The sequence below is a fragment of the Cicer arietinum genome, chromosome 6, assembly GCF_000331145.2.
Source record: "Cicer arietinum cultivar CDC Frontier isolate Library 1 chromosome 6, Cicar.CDCFrontier_v2.0, whole genome shotgun sequence".
Taxonomy (NCBI): Eukaryota; Viridiplantae; Streptophyta; class Magnoliopsida; order Fabales; family Fabaceae; genus Cicer; species Cicer arietinum.
The window spans coordinates 53,966,716-53,977,680 of NC_021165.2; the positions used below are offsets into that span (position 1 = coordinate 53,966,716).

General features: G+C 34.2%; 1 pseudogene; it reads left to right on the top strand.

Annotated features, from left to right (window-relative positions):
• The first annotated feature begins 45 nt into the window (after nt 1–45).
• On the top strand, nt 46–9,724 carry LOC140920782 (uncharacterized; annotated as a pseudogene).
• Nucleotides 9,725–10,965: the final 1,241 nt, after the last annotated feature.

The window sequence follows — 10,965 nt, forward strand, 5'->3', positions numbered from 1 at the left end:
ATGCTGAATCTTCTATACCATCAGACTTTCTGAAGAGAAAAATCCATGAGGGTAGAACTCTGGATTTTGCATACTTTGATACTGACGGTTTTACGTTTCAGAATCATCTACGATTTCACGGTCTTGAGAGCTTTCTATCTTCTACACTCGACAGTTATCCACGTTTGATAAGAGAATTTTATTCTACGTTTAAGCTGACAGAAGAAGGTTTTAAGGCTCAAGTCAAAGGTAAAAGGATTGCTATGTCATTTGATGATTTTTCTACCTTATCAGGATTGCCTTTTTACGGAAAATCTATCGACGGCAGTTCTGAAGCTGATACGGCTGGGGAAGGTTGGGAAGAATCTGTTGACAGGCATGCTGCAGTAAAGGACCTGATGATTGATGGTTTTGTGGAAACCATTTCATTACCTATCGGTCAAATGAAGGTTCAACATCGGATGTTGATGTACACGCTGACCAGGATGCTTGTACCTCGTTCAGGCAACCATGCAGTAGTTCAGAAATTGGACATACTACTGTTATGGGGTTTATCAAAGGAGCTCAGGATGAGCTGGACTTGGATTGTGCTAAGGCACATGCTGGAAGCTTCACAGAGCAAGCTTATGTTGCCTTATCCACAGCTGATTACTAAGATTCTTAAACATTTCAAGGTTTCGTTTGTTAATGAAGAATCTGCAAAAACCACTCTGATATTTGGAGAATCAATTGTGAACCAAATGCAATTGAAAAGGTTACATGACATATGGATAAGACCTCAGGCTACTGTTGAACTAGCACAACCTCAGCCACAACCTCAGACTCAGACTGCTAGAAATCCAGCTAGAAACTGGTGGGTGAGAGGCCTCATCAAGAAGGAGCCGTACTTTGATTTTGTGTGAGTCTGCTGATTGACTACAAGGATCAAGGGGTGAGCAATAAGAAAGAGATTGTGAGAGATAGATAGGTTTCGAGGAAACTGGATAATCTGTAAATAATTCACAATTCTTTCTATTGGAAAAAAAGCTGAAATCCAGTTGGATTGTCAGGACTGGATATAGGTTGTCTCGTTGACAACTGAACCAGGATAAATCTTGGTGCATTTTATCCTTTATCTTTTTACTTTTAATTGCTAATCGTGTATGCCGCATTATAATTCCGATGTGTATGTACTACTGCTTTAATTTGATTAAAGACTGATATATTCTGATTAAAGACTCACCCTTTTATTATCAGAAAAAAAGAAATAAAAATTAGAAAATATATCAATTTCAATAGAGGAACTAGAGCTTGAAGCAACAATTATAGTTGGGACCTCTAGAAGTGGTATCTCAACTTGAGGAATGATCAAAAGAAAATAAAATTGTTTTGGTGAAACAACCACTAGAATTTCCAGATGATGAGTTTCAGAGGGAGAGGCAGTTGCACTAGTTGTTCCTTCTAGTGATGCAGGTAATGTTCTCATAATTTTAAGTTCTTGTGCCATTTTGAAGTTCAAAACCTAGAGGTTTACGATCTTTTTAATATTCTGATCATAGCATTTGGGCACATGTTTCTAGCTTTTTAGTTTGATATTTAAAAAGCTCTTTATAGCTTAGATAATTTTTTAGCTTGTTTCTAAACTTTTGATCGAAAGTGAATTATAATTTTATTATTTGCATTTTTACCCTTTCTCACTCTGTAGGCCATAACTTGAGCTCTGGATATCAAATTGGCGCATACGAGCAAGCGTTGGAAAGCTAAAAATCAGAGCTACAACGTATGTTTTGGAATAAAATCCCAATGCCGAACTTTACTTGGCCTATATTGTATATTTCGTAATCTGGACTTTTGTAATAATTTTAAATAGCTGGTCACTTGTTTTTAAACCCTAAACCCTAAAGTCCAATATCAAGTACTATATATTGGCAGTTTTGTTTCTTTTCACTGGAGGAAATACTAGGATTCCGATTTCTACAAGAAATAAACAGTTTTTATTTTAATTTCATGGAAGGCTAATTTTATATGATTAATCCACAAGTTCAGAGTTTCATCAACACCTTGAGATTTAGATTACACTATCAATTTCGATTCATGATTCTATTCTTGTTTATTTGATTATTTCGATTCATGGAATTCCTTTGATTAGACCCTTTTTTTCAATTTTTTGAATTTGTCATATTCTCCAAAAATTCCAAAAAAAATTGAGTTGCCTATATTTGATTTTTAGAAATTTTTTGTGGTATTTTTATATTTTTTGGATTATATTTGATAGGGTTTTCTATTTTTCACTTCAATTTTAGCAATAGGGACATTTGTTGGAATTTTCTGAATTGTGATTTTTCATTGCATTGTTATGATGATGCATGACTAGGGTTAGTTCTGTAAATTTTCATTTCTTGAACTTGAAATAGATAGGACATTCATTTACGTCGTAGACATAATAAAGCTGCTAGTATTAACGAGTCAGAGTCAGATAGTGAAAGTGACAACTTGCTGCAAAATATGGTTGATGTGATTAATAGAACCTTAAGACAACTTGTTGCACCTAATGTCAATTATAATGCATTGTGTATCACATATCTTGAAGTTATTGTACCATTTGAACTTAAATCTGGTTTAATACACTTGCTTCTAAAGTTTAATGGTCTTCCAGGTGAGGATCCCCACAAGCACTTGAAGGAATTCCATGTTGTGTGTTCTACCATGAAGCCTCACGGTTTCACAAAAGACCACATTAAGTTGGGAGCGTTCCCATTTTCACTTCAAGATGCTGCCAAGTATTGGTTATACTACCTTCAACACGGTTCTGTTACAAGTTGGAATTATCTCAAGATATTGTTTCTAGAAAAATTATTCCCTGCCTCACGAGCTGCTTCAATCAGAAAAGAAATATGTGGCAATAGGAAGATTGACAGGGAATCATTACATGAGTATTGGCAGAGATTCAAGAAATTAGTGTCTAGTTGTCCTCATCACCAGATTTCTGAACAATTGCTCATTCAGTATTTTTACGAAGGCTTGCTACCTATGGATAAAAGCATTTTGGATGCTGCTAGTGGGGGAACACTTGTCGATAAGACCCCAGAAGCGGCAAAGGCTTTGATTGAGAACATGCCCATTAATTCTCAGCAGTTTACAACTATAAGAAATTCAACAGTGTTGACAAGGGGTGTGAATGAAATTCAAGCTTCTTCCCACAAGAATTTAGAAGGCAGACTTGATGAGCTTACATCTTTAGTATAAAATTGGCAATAGGTAAAACTCAAGCAGTGGTATGTGGTATTTGCACTTCTCCAGAGCATTCTACAGATTCATTTCCTACATTGCAAGAAGATCCAATTGTTGATGCTCCTCAAGCATATGCAGCAAATATATACAATCCTTAAGTCAACTGTGATATGTCATCTAACAGGTACAATCCTGGTTGGAGAAACCATCCAAACCTGAGATGGGGGAATTCACCTGCACAAAAACATCCTAGGCAGCAGAAGTAAAATATTCAACAATAGCAAAACAATACACCTTCATTAGAGGACCTCGTTAAGTAGATGGCCGTCTAGAATCTCCAATTTCAACAAAGAACAAATTCCCCCATTCAAAATTTTGTAACAAAGATTGGTCAGCTAGCCACTTCATTTAACCAACTGCAGACTCAAGGGTCAAACCAATTGCCTACACATTCAGTAGTAAATCCAAATGCTCCCAATGTCAGTGCAATTACATTGAGGTATGGGAAAGTTGTTGAAATATTAAAGGTACCTGAAACTACAGTGAAAAATAACAAGGTTGCTGAAAACACTTATATACCTGAAAATGGGCAGCAAAATATACCACTTCCTATTCCTCAAAAGGCAGTGAAAACTAAGAAAATGGATGTGGCAGATAAGGACAAGGAGATCCTGGATACATTTAGGAAGGTGGAAGTGAACATTTCCCTCCTTGAAGCAATTAAATAGATTCCAAGATATGCAAAATTTCTAAAAGATTTGTGCACACTCAAGAGAAGGTTAAAAGGAAATGAAAGAGTAAACATGGGGCAAAATGTTTCAGCCCTCATTCAGCCCATGCCTCAGAAATGCAAAGATCCAGGAAGTTTTTCCATTCCATGTACCATAGGCAATAGTCAATTTGAAAATGCTATGTTAGATTTAGGAGCTTCCATAAATGTTATGCCTAAATCTATTTTTAACTCTCTTGCTCTTTGACCTTTACAAAGTACAAGTGTTACCATTCAATTGGCGAACAAGAGCAATGCTCGTCTTGCTGGACTTGGGGAGGATGTACTTGTTCGAATTAATGAATTGGTATTTTCTGCAGATTTTTACATTCTGGACATGGAGGGAGATGGAGACAATAAGTCCAACAGGACGTCTATCATCTTAGGTAGACCATTCTTGAAAACTGCTAGAACAACAATTGATGTGCATGCTGGAACTCTATCCATGGAATTTGGTGATAACATTGTAAATATAACATCTTTGATGCTATCTGATAGCGTTTCAGCAAGTGTACTGAATCGTTGCAAGTAATAATAAAATGGTAGTACCGAGTGTCGAACTCAAGGATTGTGTTTTACTATTGAATTATATTTAATTACTAAAATTGAACAAAAAGTTCCCAAATTGATTGAAATAATATTTAAAATTAACAACTGTAATAAAATTGATCATTTATTATGAGAAAAATATAAGGGATAAGTTTCACTTCAAATCCAATCTTGGTGTCTAATTTGATCCTAGTTATTGAATTTCTTTATTGAATTATTATCGAATTCTCTTTATTATTCTTGTCCTAATATCTTAGTGACAGAACCTTTAATTCCAAAGTAACCCATAATTCCTTAGTGGATTTAAGATTAGAAATAAGCCTTACTGTACATGAATTATCTTTTTAAACTATTGCCTTTGTAACTAATTTATTTGGTTTCATGACCTGCATGCATCTATTCCTAGACTACAAATTCATGAATTTCGAATCTCAAGCATTCGTAAAGTCCACTCCCGTTTCAAAATACGAATCGTAGAACATTTTAATGTTGATCAAGCAATAAAAAGCATTAAGCACAGAGATGAGAAAAATAATTCAATAAACTCATTCATATAAATAGAAATCAAATCAGAAAAATAAGGGTTTCATCTTGTTACACTCACCCTTAACAAATAGGATTTAGTTACTCATGACAAAGATAAAAAAGATAGAGATTGGAGAAGAATTACAAGAAAGATTCATGAATGATTCTTGATAAAACTGCTTCAATGGTGTTAGACACGACTGTTTTTGAGTTTCTCTGCTAGGGCACAAGACTCCCTACTTCCTGATAGTCCATAAGATCCCTAAAAAGTGAGAAAAATGAGTTTTAATGTGTTCTACTGTGCGTCGCACTCTTGAGCACGAATGAACAGTAACATTAGCGAGAAATGCGCTTGGGGCGCGCAACATCTTATGCCTGAAGTTTAGTGCATGTTTCTCCTCTCTTTTGAGTCTGATTTTGGTTTTGGTGTCTTCTTGAAAGTTGTATCTGTGGATTGTAACTGTCATTTTCATGTGGTTTGACTCCAATTGGACATCTAAAACTCCGAATATGGCTGAAATACTTCACATAGGTCATGCTGATTTCTCATCAAAATTCAGCACTACATTAAAACAAAGTAACAACGCAAAACTCCGAAAAATCTCTAGTTAATCAAGAAAATAAGAACATAAATATTTCATTAAGGCAAAGAAATAAAACTAACAAAATATATCAAATAACTCTTTAAATTAACTAATGAATAAAAGATAAATAAGACTAAAAACAATAAAAAAAATATGCATCTGATGAAGAGTCATCACAGCCCCAAACTTTATCTATTGCTTGTCCCCAAGCAACAATTAATTTTAGATTTGGTGTAGTTAAAATCAAACTTAAACTTAATTTCTCAAATCAAATCAAACTCAATTCTCAAAGTTCCAGCTAGTACAAAACATTTATCATGTTCTATTGTTGCTTATCAAAAAACAACACAATTTGTATACTTTAGCATTCATTCATCAATTTCAAATCTCTCTTCACACAATCTCACCAAAATTTATCTCAAGTGTTTAGCAAGGGTTATGAATTTATCACTTAAATCCTAGAACATGCATCACGCTACCATAGGTTTGAAAAATTTATAGTTAGCAATCACAATGTAACAAACACATACACTTTTTGAGGACTATTGGGTTGTAATGGGGCTTAGGTAAAGGTAGGACATTTTGAGATAGTAGGCTTTACTACTTGGATTTAGGCATACATTTTCAAATTATTCTACCACTTTTTATTTTTTTTCACCTTTTCATTGTGGAGACTCTTAAATATTGACAAAAGAACCAAGAAGATATTATTTATCAAAGTACACAAACTGATTGTTTTTCCTTCTTTTTTTCTCTTTTTGTTTTGATATTTTTCTTTTTCTTCTTCTTTTTTTTTTCTTTTGTTGAGAATAGTCACCCCAAACTTAAAAGGTTGTTATCCCATGAGTAACCCCAAACGTATAATTTTATCAAGACAATAAATTTTTTTTCTACCTAACTCTAAATAAGGTGATTTAATTAAAGTTAGGTCTTTGGCTTGTAATGTGGCTCGTAACGTAAATAAAAGGGCAAGGCTCAAAGGGACTAGCAAATGACAAAATTTTCATAGGGTAGCTAGAAATGCTCAAATGACCAAACAAAATTGCCTTAGTGTATGCAAAAATTACAAGTGATGCAAGTCAGAATTAGTGCTAGTTCTGAAGGGATAACACATGTCTGGATAATCACACAACAAAGAATTAAAGTGTTAAGGCTCAAAAGATCACAGCTAGGATAATAAGAAAGAGTATGAACTATCTAAATGATGCCAAACATGCCACTACAAAATTTGTTTAGTTTTTTTTTAAATGGAAAGTGAGACTTCGACAACCAAGGAGTAATCAACAATGCATGCTTTCGTGAAACTTCTCAAATCGAGAAATGATATAAGCAAAGGAATAGAGTTTAAATTTCAAAATCCCAAACAGAAAACTTAAGACCAAATGCAAGTTGTTAATAATTCTTCATCATAGTGCACGTTTACACACAATTAGAAAGAAACAAATTCAAATAACAAAAATAAGATTGCAAAAAAAATAAAAGTTACCTCTACCTGTGGGTTGCCTCCCACGAAGCGCTTCTTTAAAGTCATTAGCTTGACGCCTCAACTATTGTCAATGTGGCATATATGAAAGGAAGAACACATCATCCTTCTTCTTCTTTTTGTTTGGTAGAAATTCCATGAACTTGAAAAATAAAAGATGTTACTTTCATGTCCTTCTCAATTGGACATTGATGAACAAGGCATAGATTGAATCTCAAACTTTATCAATCTCTTCTTTTTCTTTTCCTCGTTCGTCTTTTCCTCTTGCTTATCTTCTTCTACCACAACAATGAAATTATCTTCAATCTTCAACTTCTCCTCTGTCATCTCAAACTTAACCACTTGCTCAAATAGCCTCTCACATTGACTTTCAAATCTTTCAATTGAAACCATGTTATTCTTCATGAATTCCTCCAAAATGTCCGTAATGTGAAGTTCTTTTTCATCTGATTCTTTGGATAGAATTTTATGAGGTAGCATTTGTTCCCAATTGATCTATTTAATATAACACTCGTCGTTTTTTACATCTTTGACCAAAAAATCTTCATATTCTATTAGTTTGGCAAGGTCATCAGAACAATTTCCATTCATTCTCCGCAAAAGTCACACCTAAGAGGCTGCATCTGAGGGATCTGAGGGTGATATTTTGAAAATGTATCTCTCAAGATTTGCCCGTCAATCATGCGACATATACTAGATATAAGACAAGTATCACACTCTTCATATAATTGTAGTAGAATATGATCATTATAATCTTCCAAGCTCTACAACAAATAGTTATCTCAAACAAAGAAGGGACCAACCACTAGCACATGACATTAGCAAGATCAACAAATAAAAATAAAAAATTATAGAAAAACAATTTTTTTTCAAAATTAAAATTAAAATAAAAGTAAAATTTTTATTGTAGAGCAAAAAATTTCAATTAAGTAAATAAATTAAATTCAATAGTGATATGGCAATCCCCGGCAACGGCGCCAAAAACAAATATGATAGCGTTTCAGCAACTGTACTGAATCGTTGCAAGTAATAATAAAACGGTAGTACTGAGTGTCGAACTCAAGGATTGCATTTTACTATAGAATTTATTTAATTACTAAAATTGAACAAAAAGTTCTCAAAATGATTGAAATCATATTTAAAATTAACAACTGTACTAAAATTGATCCTTTATAGTGAGAAAAATGTCAGGATGAGTTTCACTTCGAATCCAACCTGGGTGTCTAATTTTATCCTAGTTATTGAATTCCTTTATTGAATTATTACCGAATTCTCTTTATTATTCTTGCCCTAATGTCTTAGTGACAGAACCTTTAATTCCAAAGTAACCCCTAATTCCTTAGTGGATTTAAGATTAGAATTAAGCCTTACCGTACATGAATTCTCTTTTTAAACTAGTGCCTTTGCAACTAATTTAATTGGTTTCATGACCTACATCTATCCCTAGACTACAAATTCATGAATTTCTCATCTCAAGAACTTGTAAAGTCCACTCCTGTTTCAAAATACGAATCGTAGAGCATTTTAATGTTGATCAAGCAATAAAAAGCATTAAGCACATATATGAGAAAAATAATTCAATAAACTCATTCATATAAATAGAAATCAAATCAGAAAAATAAGGGTTTCATCCTGTTACACTCATCCCTAACAAATAGGGTTTAGTTACTCATGACAAAGATAAAAAAGATAGAGATTAGAGAAGAATTGCAAGTAAGATTCATGAATGATTCTTAATAAAATTGCTCCAATGGTGTTAGAAACGACCGTCTTTGAGTTTCTCTACTAGGGCACAAGTCTCCCCATTTCCCAATAGTCCAAAAGATCCCTAAAAAGTGAGAAAAACGAGTTTTAATGTGTTCTACTACGTGTCGCCCGCTTGAGGCGCGAATGGACAATAACATCAGCGCAAAATGCGCTAGGGGCGCGCAACATCTTCTTTCTGGAGTTTAGTGCATGTTTATCATCTTTTGAGTCCGAATTGGGTTTTGGTGTCTTCATGAAGGTTGTAGATATGGAATATAGCTGTCATTTGCATTTGGGTTGACTCCAATTGGACATCTAAAACGTCGGATATGGCTGAAATACTTCACATAGGTCATGTTGATTTCTCACCAAAATTCAACACTGCATTAAAATAAAGTAACAACGCAAAACTCCGAAAAATCTCTACTTAATCAAGGAAATAAGAACATAAATATTTCATTGAAGCAAAGAAATAAAATTAACAAAATATATCAAACAACTCCTTAAATTAACTAGTGAATAAAAAATAAATAAGACTAAAAACAATGGAAAATATGCATATGATGAAGAATCATCACTAAGAAACACCCCATGGAAGAGCATTATGTTTATCAAATTGAATTGTTTGCTGATTTGGTTGATGACACTTACCCCGATATGTATGCTATTGACTTTCCTTCATTGTCTGGTTTTGATGATACTTATACTTGTGAATTATGTACAGATACTCAATTGTGCTTTGTGTGTTTTAAGATCGAAGCTGCGTTGCAGGTTGATCATTGTGCTAATATTGATATTTCTACTAACAAAATTGATTATGCAGACTTAGTTTCAGCCACTGGTGTTGTACCTTCCATTGAACAACCACCTACTATATAGCTTAAACCACTTCATGAAAATTTGAAATATGGATATTTAGAAGGAATTGGCAAGTTACATGTGATTATTTCAGCCAAACTTGAAGATGAACAGGAAGAGAAGTTGTTGCAGATTCTGAGGAAACATAGCAAGGCAATCAGATGGACCTTGGCTGATGTTCTTGGTAATAGCCCATCCATGTGTATGCATAGGATACTAGTAGAGGATGGGGTAAAATCAGTCAGGCAGCCCCCAAAAGTGACTTAACCTATTAATTCTGGATGTTGTAAAAAAGCTCTTGCAAGCAGGCATTATATACCCCATCTCTGATAATTAATGGGTGAGTCCGGTGCAGGTAGTCCCTAAGAAAGCTAGACTCACAATGGTTAAAAATGAAAATAATGAACTTATCCCCACACGAGTGCAGAATAGTTGGAGGGTATGCATCGATTACAGGAAACTAAACCAAACAACTAGAAAGGATCATTTCCCTTTTTTTATTCATTGATCAAATGCTTGAACGGTTGGCTGGTAAGTCACATTATTATTTTCTTGATGATTTTTCTGGCTATTTTCAGATCCATATTGCACTAGAGGACCAAGAAAAGACCACGTTCACTTGCCCTTTCGGCACATTTGCCTAGAGAATGATTCCCTTTAGCCTATGCAATGCTCCTAGCACTTTCCAACGCTGCATGATTAGTATTTTCTCTAACTTGATAGAAATTTGTATTGAAGTTTTCATGGATGATTTTATTGTGTATGGTTCCTCATTTGATGCATGCTTGAACAATTTAGATAGAGTTTTGCATAGATGTATTAAAACTAACCTTGTGCTGAATTATGAAAAATGTCATTTTATGGTTGAACAAGGCATAGTTTTGGGACATGTGATCTCTAAATCTGGGATAGAAGTGGATCCTGCCAAGATTGATGTGATTTCTAATTTGTCTTACCCATCTTGCATCCGCGAGATTCGTTCTTTTCTTGGCCATGCAGGTTTTTACAGGCGCTTTATCAAGGATTTCAGCAAGATAGCTCTTCTGTTATCAAATTTCCTACAAAAAGATTTCAATTTCACCTTTGATTACAAATGCAAGAAGGCGTTTGATTTTTTAAAGGCAACACTAACCTCTACTCCCATAATTCAGCCACCAAATTGGATCCTCCCTTTTGAAATTATGTGTGATGCATCTAACGATGTAGTGGGAGCAATCTTTGCACAAAGGGTTGGTAAGGCTGCCCATGTTATTTATTATGCT